Raw genomic sequence first — 14,430 nt, forward strand, 5'->3', positions numbered from 1 at the left:
AATGTCTAGTCTGGTGCAGAGATGACTGGTGATGTGACCAGCTTAGCTTTCAGAGTCTCAAACGCCTGCAGACACTCCTTATCAAAGATAAATGGCGTGTCAGCAGCTACCAGATTACTTAGAGGTTTGGCAATTTTTGAAAAATCCTTTATAAACCTCCTATAAAATCCTGCATGCCCCAGAAAGCTTCTGATTGCCTTAACATTGGCAGGTGGTGGTAACTTTTCAATTACCTCTACCTTAGCTTGATCCACCTCTATTCCCTTGTTCAAAATTTTGTGTCCAAGGACAATTTCTTCAGTCACCATAAAGTGACATTTCTCCCAGTTTAAAACCAGGTTAGTCTCTTGGCACCTCTTTAGAACAAGTGCTAGATGGTCAAGACAGGAGGTGAATGAGTCTCCAAATACTGAAAAGTCATCCATGAAGACTTCCAGAAATTTTTCCACCATATCAGAGAAAATTGAGAGCATGCACCTTTGAAAAGTTGCAGGTGCATTGCACAGGCCAAATGGCATCCTTCTGTATGCAAATACTCCAGATGGACATGTGAATGCTGTTTTCTCTTGATCCTGGGGATCTACTGCAATTTGATTATAACCTGAATATCCATCCAGGAAGCAGTAGTATTCATGGCCTGCTAGTCTTTCTAGCATCTGGTCTATGAATGGTAAAGGAAAATGATCCTTTCTGGTGGCTGTATTGAGCCTTCTATAATCAATAGACATACGCCACCCTGTAACTGTTCTTGTAGGAACCAGTTCATTTCTTTCATTATGAACCACTGTCATGCCACCCTTCTTAGGGACGACTTGGACAGGGCTTACCCAGGGGCTATCAGAAATAGGATAAATAATGATAGCCTCTAGTAATTTAGTGACCTCCTTCTGCACCACCTCCTTCATGGCTGGATTCAGCCGCCTCTGTGGTTGAACCACTGGCTTAGCGTTACCCTCCAATAGGATCTTGTGCATGCATCTGGCTGGGCTAATGCCCTTAAGGTCACTGATGGACCACCCAAGTGTTGTCTTGTGTGTCCTTAGCACTTGAATTAGTGCTTCCTCTTCCTGTGACTCTAAGGTAGAGCTTATGATTACAGAAAAGGTATCACCTTCCCCAAAAAATACACATTTCAGAGATGGTGGTAATGGTTTGAGCTCGGGTTTGGGAGGTTTCTCCTCTTCCTGAGGGATTTTCAGAGGTTTTATTATTCTCTCTGATTCCTCCATATCAGGCTGAACATCTTTAAAGATATCCTCTAGCTCTGATTTGAGACTCTCAGCCAAGTTGACTTCTTTTACCAGAGAGTCAATAATATCAACGCTCATACAATCATTTTGGGTGTCTGGATGCCGCATGGCTTTGACAACATTCAACTTGAACTCATCCTTATTGACTCTCAGGGTTACTTCCCCTTTTTGAACATCAATAAGGGTTCGGCCAGTTGCTAGGAAAGGTCTTCCCAGAATGAGAGTTGCACTCTTATGCTCCTTCATTTCCAACACCACAAAGTCAGTGGGAAAGGCAAATGGCCCAACCTTGACAATCATGTCTTCAATCACGCCTGATGGGTATTTAATGGAGCCATCAGCAAGTTGGAGACATATCTGGGTTAGTTTAACTTCATCAGTCAACCCAAGCTTTTTAATAGTGGCTGCAGGTATTAGGTTAATACTTCCCTAAGATCACATAGAGCTTGCTTGGTACAAGTACCTTCTAATGTGCATGGTATCATAAAGCTTCCCGGATCTTTAAGCTTCTCAGGTAAGCTTTTCAGAATGACTGCACTGCATTCTTCAGTGAGGTAAACTTTTTCAGTTTCCCTCCAATCCTTCTTATGACTTAAGATCTCTTTCATGAACTTAGCATAAGAGGGTATTTGCTCAAGTGCCTCTGCAAACGGAATCTTTATTTCAAGAGTCCTGAGATAGTCTGCAAAGTGGGCAAATTGCTTATCCTGTTTCGCTTGGCGGAGTTTCTGAGGATAAGGCATTTTGGCTTTGTATTCCTCAACCTTAGTTGCTGCAGGTTTATTGCCTATAGATGTGGGTTAGGAAGCCTTTTTAGAAAGGTTATTATCAGCACTAGTATGTGTCTGATCCCCCACTGGCAATTGAATGCCAGGGGTGGAAGCTGGAGTGGCGTTAGACGCCAGCTCCTTACCTGCTTCTGGCGTCTGAACACCAGAACTATGCTCCCTTTGGGCGTTCAACGCCAACTCCTTGCTTGTTTCTGGCGTTGAACGCCAGGACTGAGCATGGTTTGGGCATTCAACGCCAGCTTTCCACCCATTTTCTGGCATTTGAGCGCCAGAATTATTCCTCTCTGGGCTCTTACTATCCTCAGATGGATTTTGGGTAGTTTGCTCATCCCTTGGCTTCCTGCTACCTTCCTTGGCATTCTTCTGTTATTTGTTTTGATAACTGATGTTCTCTTTGCTTCAATTGCACTTCCATATTCATATTAGCCATTCTTGTTTCTTGTAATATCTCTTTGAATTCAGCTAACTATTTTGTTAGAAAATCCAATTGCTGATTGAATTCCGTAACTTGTTCTGCAGGACTCATTTCAGCAGTTATTGTTTTAGCCTCTTCTTTCATGGAAGGTTCACTGCTTAGGTACAGATGCTGATTTCTGGCAACTGTATCAATGAGCTCTTGAGCTTCTTCTATTGTCTTTCTCATGTGTATAGATCCACCAGCTGAGTGGTCTAGAGAAATCTGAGCTCTTTTTGTAAGGCCATAGTAGAAGATGTCTAACTGCACCCACTCTGAAAACATTTCAGAGGGGCATTTTCTTAGCATCTCTCTGTATCTCTCCCAGGCATCATAGAAAGATTCATTATCTCCTTGTTTGAAGCCTTGGATGCTCAGCCTTAGCTGTGTCATCTGTTTCGAAGGAAAATAGTGATTCATGAATTTTTCTGACAGCTGTTTCCATGTCTTTATGCTGTCCTTAGGTTGGTTATTTAACCACCTCTTAGCTTGGTCTTTTACAGAAAATGGGAACAGTAATAGCCTGTAGACTTCCTAATCTACCTCCTTATCATGTACTATGTCAGCAATTTGTAAAAACTGTGCTAGAAACTCTGTAGGTTCTTCTTGTGGAAGACCGGAATACTGACAACTTTGCTGCACCATGATAATGAGCTGAGGATTCAACTCAAAACTACTAACTCCAATGGAGGGTATACATATACTACTCCCATATGAAGTAGTAGTGGGGTTAGCATATGACCCCAGAGTCCTTCTGGACTGTTCATTTCCACTTATGTCCATGTTGGAGTAAATGGGGTAATGTGGATTTAAATTTTTATTTTATAAATAAAAAAATGATTTTCAAAATAAAATAAAATAAAATAAAAACCAAAATAAAAATAAGGTAAAATAAGAAAATTAAAATTAAAAAATTAATAAGAATTCGAAAATATTTTATGAAGATTTTCAAAAAAAGTAAGGAGAGAGAAAATGGTGAGGATATTTTTGAAAAAGATATAATAATAATTTTTTTTTTGAATCTTAAAAGGATAAGATTTGAAAAATTTTGAAATTGAAATTTGAATTTTTATAAAAAATTTCGAAAATATAGCTTGAAAATAGTTAGAAAAGATAAATTTTTTTTTGAATTTTAAATTTTATGATGAAAGGGAAAAACACACAAAAGACACAAGACTTAAAATTTTTAGATCTAATGCTTCTTGTTTTCAAAAATTTTGGAGGAAAAACATCAAGAAACACCAAACTTAAAAATTTTAAGATCAAAACACAAGAAAGACTCAAGAACACGTGAAGATTCACAAGAACAACAAGAATAAAAGAAAGAACAGCAAACTTAAAAATTTTTTTTTTGAAAACCTCAATAAAATTTTCAAAAATTATAAAAAGATTAACAATAAAACACCAAACTTAAAGTTTGGCACAAGATTAAATCAAAAAAAATTATTTTTGAAAAAGATTTTTAAAAGAACCGGTGCCCAATCATCAAGAACATGAACTAACACTCTAGCCAATTGGGCAGTAAAGGTAACACTTGTTTTGAAAAGGTATATTCCTTTTGGAAGACTAATGCTTTGGAATAGCACAAGAAAAACAAGAAAAGACACCGAGCAAGAAAAACTAAAGATCAAACAAGAAAAATAAACAAGAACAACTTGAAGATCAAAGAACACAACTTCGAAAATTTAAAAGAAAAATATAAAATATGCAATTGACACCAAACTTAGAACAAGACACTAAACTCACGAAAAAAATTAAAAATTGATAAAGAAAAATAATATTTTTGAAAAATTTTTGAAAAGGAAATAAAGGACTCAGAATTTAATGACTCTATAGCAACAAAAATAAATTATTCCTAATCTCAGCAACAAAATAAACCTTTAGTTGTTCAAACTCGAACAATCCTCGGCAACGGCGCCAAAAACTTGGTGCACGAAATTACAATCACACTTTTGCAATCTGCACAACTAACCAGCAAGTGCACTGGGTCGTCCAAGTAATACCTTACATGAGTAAGGGTCGAATCCCACGGAGATTGTTGGTTTGAAGCAAGCTATGTTTATTTTATTATTCTTAGTCAGGAGATCAATTATAATTATCAGTTTGAATTACTAAAAAAATAAAAGAGCGTGAAATAATTACTTGTTGTGCAATAATGGAGAATACGTTAGAGTTTTGGAGATGCTTTATCTTCTGAATTCCTGTAATATAATATTCAACTCATGCAAAAGTGCAAAGTTCCTTCCATGGCAAGCTCTATGTAGGGTGTCACCGTTGTCAATAGCTACTTCCCATCCTCTCAGTGAAAATGGTCCAAATGCTCTGTCACAGCACGGCTAATCAGCTGTTGGTTCTCGATCATGTCAGAATAGAATCCATTGATTCTTTTGCATTTGTCATCACGCCCAACACTCGCGTGTTTGAAGCTCGTCACAGTCATCCAATCCCAGAATCCTACTCGGAATACCACAGACAAGGTTTAGACTTTCCGGATTCTCATGAATGCCACCATCAATTCTAGCTTATACCACGAAGATTCTGGTTAAGGAATCTAAGAGATACTCATTCAATCTGATATAGAATGGAGGTGGTTGTCAGACACACGTTCATGGATTGAGAAAGGTGATGAGTGTCACAGATCACCACCTTTTCCATAGTTAAGCGCGAATGAACATCTTAGATAGGAACACGAATGTTTGAATGGAAAAACATAAATAATTGCATTAATTCATCGAGACGCTGCAGAGCTCCTCACCCCCAACAATGGACTTTAGAGACTCATGACGTCAAAGAGTATAAAATTTAGATCTAAAAAATGTCATGAAATACAAAATAAGTCTCTAAAAGTTGTTTAAATACTAAACTAGTAACCTAGGTTTACAGAAAATGAGAACTAAGATAATTGGTGCAGAAATCCACTTCTGGGGCCCACTTGGTGTGTGCTGGGGCTGAGACTTAAGCTTCTCACATGCCTGGGCTGTTTCTGGAGTTGAACGCCAGGTTGTAACGTATTTTTGGCATTGAACTCCAACTTGTAACTTGCTTATGGCGCTGGACGCCAGACTGCAACATGGAACTGGCGTTGAATGCCATTTTACGTCATCTATCTTCGCGCAAAGTATGGACTATTATATATTGCTAGAAAGCCCTAGATGTCTACTAACTAAAACATACTAAAATCTACATAAAATTACCCCCAAAAAGCGTATAAAATATCCGCTCATCAGTGGCCACTCCATATCATCCACAGACAAACGGGCAAGCTGAAGTCTCAAATAGAGAACTTAAAAGAATCCTGGAACAGACTGTGATTAACCGTAGAAAGGATTGGGCAAGAAACTTGGATGATGCTCTGTGGGCATACAGAACAGCATTCAAGACCCCTATAGGGACCTCTCCATACCAGCTTGTGTATGGAAAGGCATGTCACTTGCCAGTGAAACTGGAACATAAGGCCTACTGGGCAACCAGATTCCTGAACCTTGATGCCAAGTTAGCTAGAGAAAAACGATTGCTCCAGTTAAATGAGCTAGAGGAATTTAGAGTCAATACTTTCGAGAATGCAAAAATTTACAAAGAGAAAGCAAAAAGATAGCATGATAAGAAATTGTCATCTAGAGTCTTTGAGCCAAGGCAGAAAGTTTTGCTATTTAATTCTAGGCTCAGATTATTTCCCGGGAAATTGAAATCCCGATGGAGAGGACCATATGTGATTACAAGTGTGTCACCATATGGATACGTAGAGCTTCAAGATAATGATTCTAATAAAAATTTCATTGTTAATGGACAGAGAGTCAAACATTATCTTGAAGGCAATTTTGAGCAAGAATGCTCAAGACTGAGACTTGATTAAAGCTCAGTAATAGTCCAGCTAAAGACAATAAAGAAGCGTTTGTTGGGAGGCAACCCAGCCATTTACAAAGTTTATTTGTTAATTAATTGATTTTTACAGGTATATGTCAAGTATCTTCAGGGTAAAATAGCAATTGCTTGAGTTCACAGAGTTATAGAAGTATTCAAAGGATAAAAACAGCAAAACGGAAGCTCACTGGTGCGAAAACGCCAGTAAAAGCTGTTTTGGGCGTTAAACGCCCAAAAGAAGCACCTTCTGGGCGTTCAACGCCAGATTTACAGCGTCCTGGGCGTTCAGAAAAACGCCCAATGACGAAGGAGTTCCTGGCGTTCAACGCCAGAAAGAAGCAACAGCTGGGCGTTGAACGCCCAGGAGAAAAAGCGTTTGGGCGTTAAATGCCCAAAACATGCAGCGTTTGGGCGCTTAACGCCAGGATGGTGGGAGGAGTTAAATTCGTTTTTTCTTCACAAATTTTTAATTTTTTTGTGTTTCAATTCATGATTTCTTGCATTAACATGTTCCAAATTCTCATCCTTCAATTCCAAAAATTTTAATCCTAATTTCTAAAATCCCTTTTTCAAAAATATCAAATGTATCTTAGTTCATAAACATAAATTTTTCCAATCCAATCCAACTCTTTTCTCAAAATTTTTCAAAACTCAATTATCTTTTAAAATCATTTTCAAAATAAAAATTCAGATTTATCTTTTTCAAATATCATTCACAACTTTTTATTTTTTATTATATCTTTTTCTTATCATATTTATCTTTCATAAATCATATCTTCTATCTTATCTTTTTAAAATTTTTTTCGAAACCCACCCCTCTCCCTTTTAAATCAACATTCGGCCTCCCTCCTCTCATCCACCATTCGACATTAGCTCTCCTTCTATCCCTTTCCTTTCTTTTCTTTTGCTTGAGGACAAGCAAACCTCTAAGTTTGGTGTGTTTATCCGTGATCACAAAAACATACTCACTAAGATCATGGCTCCTAAAGGAAAATAATCCACTCCAAGAGGCAAGAATGAGAGTATTCCAAAACCACTTTGGAATCAAGGGAAGTTCTTAACCAAAGAACATTCAGACCATTACTACAAAATAATGGGTCTAAGATCAGTGATCCTGGAAGTCAAGTTCGATCTGAAAGAAGATGAATATCCGGAGATCCAAGAGCAAATTCGAAACAGGAACTGGAAAATCCTAGCTAATCTTGAAACATAAGTAGGAAGGAATATGGTTCAGGAGTTCTATGCTAATCTGTGGCAAACAGACAGGTAGAGAATATCTGGAACTGCCCTCTATGACTATCAGACCTTGGTCAGAGGAAAAATTGTTCACATCTACTTTGACAAAATCAGGGAGATCTTTAAGCTGCCTCAGCTGAAAGATGACCCAGACTCCTTTAATAGGAGAATGATGAGAACAAACCAGGGCCTGGACAAGATTCTAGAGGATATATGCATCCCTGGAGCCAGGTGGACCACCAGCACTACTGGTATCCCAATTCAACTCAAGAGAGAAGATCTCAAACCAGTCGCCAGAGGCTGGCTGGACTTCATTGGGCGTTCTATATTGCCCACTAGCAACCGTTCTGAAGTCACTGTTAAAAGAGCAGTGATGATTCACTGCATCGTGTTGGGAAGAGAAGTAAAATTTCATCAACTAATCTCGTGTGAACTTTATAAAATAGCAAACAAGAACTCCAAAGATGCCAAATTGGCTTATCCAAGCTTAATTTTCTATGCTCTGCAAAGATGCTGGAGTGAGGATGGGAATAACTGAGTATATGTCAGTTGAGTGGCCAATCACTAAAATATCAATGGAAAAACAACAGTTGCAGGATGACCCCATCAAGAGGAGAGCACAGGAATTCCTCCCAAAAATCCCTCAATTTGAATACTGGGAGCATCTTGAGACATCTGTTTCCAAGTTGCAAGAAGCTATGGACCAAATAAAGGAATAATCAAAATAGCATGCTTTGCAAATTGCTTAGGGAACAAGAGGAGCAAGGGCGTGACTTGAGGGAACTGAAGCGTCAGAAATTAATTCTTGAAGGACCAAGCACCCCACAGACTAGAGGAACATCCACTTCCCAAAATACAGGTTGTTGAGTTCTAATCTTAGCTTTAACTCTGTGATAGTTGTTATTATAGGAATTTACCTTAGAAGTTATATAGGAGTAGTGGTAATTAGTATATCTATTTTGATTTTATTTTCAATTAAGTTATAATCTATTTTTCTCATCATCATCAAACATGAAAAAAATAGTAGATTTTTAGAATAAAGAGGTAATTTATATCTTTCAAGTTCTTAATAAGAAAAATTATAATTAATTATATGTGGTGGCAATACTTTTTGTCTTCTGAATGAATGCTTGAACAATGCATATTTTTTATCTTGAATTTTATGAATGTTAAAACTATTGGCTCTTGAAAGAATGAGGAACACGAGAAATATTATTGCTGATCTGAAAAATCATAAATTTGATTCTTGAAGCAAGAAAAAGCAGAAAAAAAAATTATAAGGAATCATTGGATCAAGAAAAAGAAAAAGTCAATAGCCCTTAAAACCAAAAGGCAAGGGTGAAAAGGATCCAAGGCTTTGAGCATCAGTGGATAGGAGGGCCCAAGGAAGTAAATCCTAGCCTAAGCTGCTAAATCAAGCTGTCCCTAACCATGTGCTTGTGGCATGCAGGTCCAAGTGAAAAACTTGAGACTGAGTGGTTAAAGTCGTGATCCAAGGCAAAAGAGTGTCCTTAAGAACTCTGGACACCTCTAATTGGGGACTTTAGCAAAGCTAAGTCACAATCTGAAAAGGTTCACCCAATTATGTGTCTGTGACATTTATGTATCCGGTGGTAATACTGGAAAACAAAGTGCTTAGGGCCACGGCCAAGACTCATAAAGTAGCTGTGCTTAAGAATCAACATACTACACTAAGAGAATCAATAATACTATCTAACTTCTGAGTTCCTATGGATGCCAATCATTTTGAATTTCAAAGGATAAAGTGAGATGCCAAAACTGTTCAGAAACAAAAAGCTACCAGCCCCGCTCATCTAATTAGAATCTGAGCTTCACTTAAAACTCTGAGGTATTATTGCTTCTTAATTTCTTTTCATCCTATTTTATTTATCTAGTTGCTTGAGGACAAGCAACAGTTTAAGTTTGGTGTTGTGATGAGCGGATATTTTATACGCTTTTTGGGGGTAATTTCATGTAGATTTTAGCATGTTTTAATTAGTTTTTAATAGAATTTTAATAGTTTTTAAGCAAAAATCATATTTCTGGACTTTACTATGAGTTTGTATGTTTTTCTGTGATTTCAGGTATTTTCTGGCTAAAATTGAGGGAGCTGAGTAAAAATCTGATTTAGGCTGAAAAAGGACTGCTGATGCTGTTGGATTCTGACCTTCCTACACTCGGAATGGATTTTTTGGAGCTAAAGGAGTCCAATTGGCGCGCTCTCCATTGGGTTGGAAAGTAGACATCCAGGGCTTTCCAGCAATATATAATAGTCCACATACTTTGCGCGAATATAGACGACGTAAACTGGCGTTCAACGCCAGTTCCATGTTGCAGTCTGGCGTTCAGCGCCAGAAACACGTCACGAACCAGAGTTGAACGCCAAAAACACATTACAACTTGGCGTTCAACTCCAGAAACATCCCAGGCACGTGAGAAGCTTAAGTCTCAGCCCCAGCACACACCAAATGGGCCCCAAAAGTGGATTTCTGCACTATCCATCTTAGTTTACTCATTTTCTATAAACCTAGGTTACTAGTTTAGTATTTAAACAACATTTAGAGACTTATTTTGTATCTTGATGAGTGGATAATTTGTACGCTTTTTGGCATTGTTTTTAGTATGTTTTTAGTATCTTTTAGTTAGTTTTTAGTATATTTTTATTAGTTTTTAATTAAAATTCACTTTTCTGGACTTTACTATGAGTTTGTGTGTTTTTCTGTGATTTCAGGTATTTTCTGGCTGAAATTGAGGGATCTGAGCAAAAATCTGATCCAGAGACTCAAAAGGACTGCAGATGCTGTTGGATTCTGACCTCCCTGCACTCGAAGTGGATTTTCTGGAGCTACAGAAGCCCAATTGGCGCGCTCTCAACGGCGCTGGAAATTAGACATCCTGGGCTTTCCAGCAATATATGATAGTCCATACTTTGCCCAAGATTTGATGGCCCAAACCGGCGTTCAAAGTCACCCTCAGAAATTCCAGCGTTAAACGCCGGAACTGGCACCTAAATGGGAGTTAAACACCCAAACTGGCATAAAAGCTGGCGTTTAACTCCAAGGAGAGTCTCTACACGAAAATGCTTCATTGCTCAGCCCAAGCACACACCAAGTGGGCCCGGAAGTGGATTTTTATGTCATTTACTCATCTTTGTACACCTTAGGCTACTAGTTTTCTATAAGTATGACCTTTTACTATTGTATTTTCATCTTGAGATCTTTGAATCTTTTGATCACTGGGAGGCTGGCCTCACGGCCATGCCTAGACCTTGTTCTTATGTATTTTCAACGGTGGAGTTTCTACACACCATAGATTAAGGTGTGGAGCTCTGCTGTACCTCGAGTATTAATGCAATTACTATTGTTCTTCTATTCAATTCCGCTTGTTCTTTGTCCAAGATATCACTGTTCTTCAACTTGATGAATGTGATGATCCGTGACACTCATCACCATTCTCACCTATGAACAAGGTGACTGACAACCACTCTTGTTCTACAAGCATACGAGGCTCTAGTGTTTATCTCTTGGATTCCTGATACACGATGCATGGTTGATCGCCTGACAACCGAGTGCTCGCCTGACAAACGAGCCAGCCATTCCGTGAGATCAGAGTCTTCGTGGTATAGGCAAGAACTGATGGCGGCATTCAAGAGGATCCGGAAGGTCTAACCTTGTCTGTGGTATTCTGAGTAGGATTCAATGATTGAATGACTGTGACGTGCTTCAAACTCCTGAGGGCGGGGCGTTAGTGACAGACGCAAAAGAATCACTGGATTCTATTCCGGCCTGATTGAGAACCGACAGATGGATAGCCGTGCCGTGACAGGGTTGCGTTGAACATTTCCAATGAGAGGATGGGAGGTAGCCACTGACAACGGTGAAACCCTTGCATAAGCTTGCCATGGAAAGGAGTAAGAAGGATTGGATGAAGACAGTAGGAAAGCAGAGAGACGGAAGGGAAGGCATCTTCATACGCTTATCTGAAGCTCTCACCAATGATATACATAAGTATCTCTATCTTTATCTTTATGCTTTATTCATCATCTATACCCATTTGAGTCTGCCTGACTGAGATTTACAAGGTGACCATAGCTTGCTTCATAGCAACAATCTCCGTGGGATCGACCCTTACTCGCGTAAGGTTTATTACTTGGACGACCCAGTGCACTTGCTGGTTAGTTGTGCGAAGTTGTGTTTATGCCATGGTATTGAGCACCAAGTTTTTGGCGCCGTTGCCGGGGATTGTTTGTGTATGGACAACTGACGGTTCATCTTGTTGCTTAGATTAGGTATTTATTTTTTTCGAAATTCTTGAAGATGAATTCTAGAGTTTCATGATGATTTGTTGAAATCTGGCTGGCTGAGAAGCCATGTCTAATCTCATTGGACCGAGGTTTCAAGTTATCATCACAAAAGCTTGTTGATTTTTGATGAGCGGATAATTTGTACGCTTTTTGGCATTGTTTTTAGTATGTTTTTAATATCTTTTAGTTAGTTTTTATTATATTTTTATTAGTTTTTAGTTAAAATTCACTTTTCTGGACTTTACTATGAGTTTGTGTGTTTTTCTGTGATTTCAGGTATTTTCTGGCTGAAATTGAGGGATCTGAGCAAAAATCTGATCCAGAGGCTCAAAAGGACTGCAGATGCTGTTGGATTCTGACCTCCCTGCACTCGAAGTGGATTTTCTGGAGCTACAGAAGCCCAATTGGCGCGCTCTCAACGGCGTTGGAAAGTAGGACATCCTGGGCTTTCCAGCAATATATGATAGTCCATACTTGCCCAAGATTTGATGGCCCAAACCGGCGTTCAAAGTCCCTCAGAATTCCCAGCGTTAAACGCCCAAACTGGCACAAGAATGGGGGAGTTAAACGCCCAAACTGGCACCAAAACGGGAGTTAAACGCCAAGAAGAGTCTACACGAAAAATGCTTCATTGCTCAGCCCAAGCACACACCAAGTGGGCCCGGAAGTGGATTTTTATGTCATTTATCATCTTTGTACACCTTAGGCTACTAGTTTTCTATAAGTAGGACCTTTTACTATTGTATTTTCATCTTGGTTCTTCTGGTTCCCTCTTTGGGGCCGAAACCAATGATCACTTTTGTTCTTATGTATTTTCAACGGTGGAGTTTCTACACACCATAGATTAAGGTGTGGAGCTCTGCTGTACCTCGAGTATTAATGCAATTACTATTGTTCTTCCATTCAATTCCGCTTGTTCTTTATCCAAGATATCTTGTTCTTCAACATGATGAAGGTGATGATTGACGCCCATCACCATTCTCACCCATGAACAAGGTGACTGACAACCATTCTTGTTCTACAAGTACTGAGGCTTAGTGAATGTCTCTTGGATTCCGGATTGCACGATGCATGGTTGATCGCCTGACAACCGAGTGCCGCCTGACAAACGAGCCAACCATTCCGTGAGATCAGAGTCTTCGTGGTATAGGCAGGACCTGATGGCAGCATTCAAGAGAATCCGGAAGGTCTAACCTTGTCTGTGGTATTCTGAGTAGGATTCAATGATTGAATGACTGTGACGTGCTTCAAACCTGTAACCTACTGGGCGTTAGTGACAGACGCAAAAGAGTGATTCTATTCCGGTAGGGGAGGGAACCAAATCGGTGATTGGCAGCACTGTGACAGAGTGCGTGCATTAGCTTTCACTGCGCGGATGGGAGGTAGCTGCGACAACAGTGAGACCCTACACGAGCTTGCATGGAAAGGTAAGAAAGGATGGATGAAGGCAGTAGGAAGCAGAAAGACGGAAGGGAAGGCATCTTCATACGCTTGTCTGAAGCTCTTACACCAATGATATACATAAGTATCTCTATCTTTATCTTTATGTATTTTCGTTTATCACCATATCCATTTGAGTCTGCTGACTGAGATTTACAAGGTGACCATAGCTTGCTTCATACCACCAATCTCCGTGGGATCGACCCTTACTCGCGTAAGGTATTACTGGACGACCCAGTGCACTTGCTGGTTAGTTGTGCGAAGTTGTAGTGATCACAATTTCGTGCACCAAGTTTTGGCGCCGTTGCCGGGGATTGTTCTTGTGTATGGACAACTGACGGTTCATCTTGTGCTTAGATTAGGTATTATTTTTCAGAGTTTTAAGAATGAATTCTAGTGTTTCAAGGTGATGTTCCTATCATCACCAAAGCTGATTGATTCTCATCAATTTAGCTCTTGAATGCAATGTCCTGCTGAAGCTTAGCCGGCCATGTCTAATTCCTTTAGACTAAAGCTTTAGACTAACATTGCATGATTCCTGGAATTCTCATTAAGAATTTTGATACCTTTATTTTCCTTTTCACTTAATTTTCGAAAAACCCAAAAAAATTAGAAAATCATAAAAACCAAAAATATTTCTTGCTTGAGTCTTGTGTCTCATTTTAAGTTTGGTGTCAATTGCATGCATTCATGTGTCTTAAGGATCTTCAAGTAATTCTTGATGATTTCTTACTCTGATCTTTGAATTCTTTTGACTTGAGTGTTTATGTGTCTCATATAGTGTCAATAGTATACAAACTGCTAAGTTTGGTGTCTTGCATGCATTGTTATTTGATTTTAGTTGCATTTTGATTATTCCTCATTTTTAAAAATCCAAAATTATTTTTAATTTGTGTCTTTTCAAGTCAATAATACAGAGAATTGAAGATTCAGAACATACTGCAGAGGAATCACACAGAAAAAGCTGGGCATTCAAAAATGCCCAGTGAAGAAGACAGACTGGCGTTAAACGCCAGCCAGGGTGCCTGGCTGGGCGTTTAACGCCCAAAAGGGTATAGTTTTGGGCGTTAAACGCCAGAATGTGCACCATTCTGG

Source organism: Arachis stenosperma, chromosome 10, assembly GCF_014773155.1.
Source record: "Arachis stenosperma cultivar V10309 chromosome 10, arast.V10309.gnm1.PFL2, whole genome shotgun sequence".
NCBI lineage: Eukaryota > Viridiplantae > Streptophyta > Magnoliopsida > Fabales > Fabaceae > Arachis > Arachis stenosperma.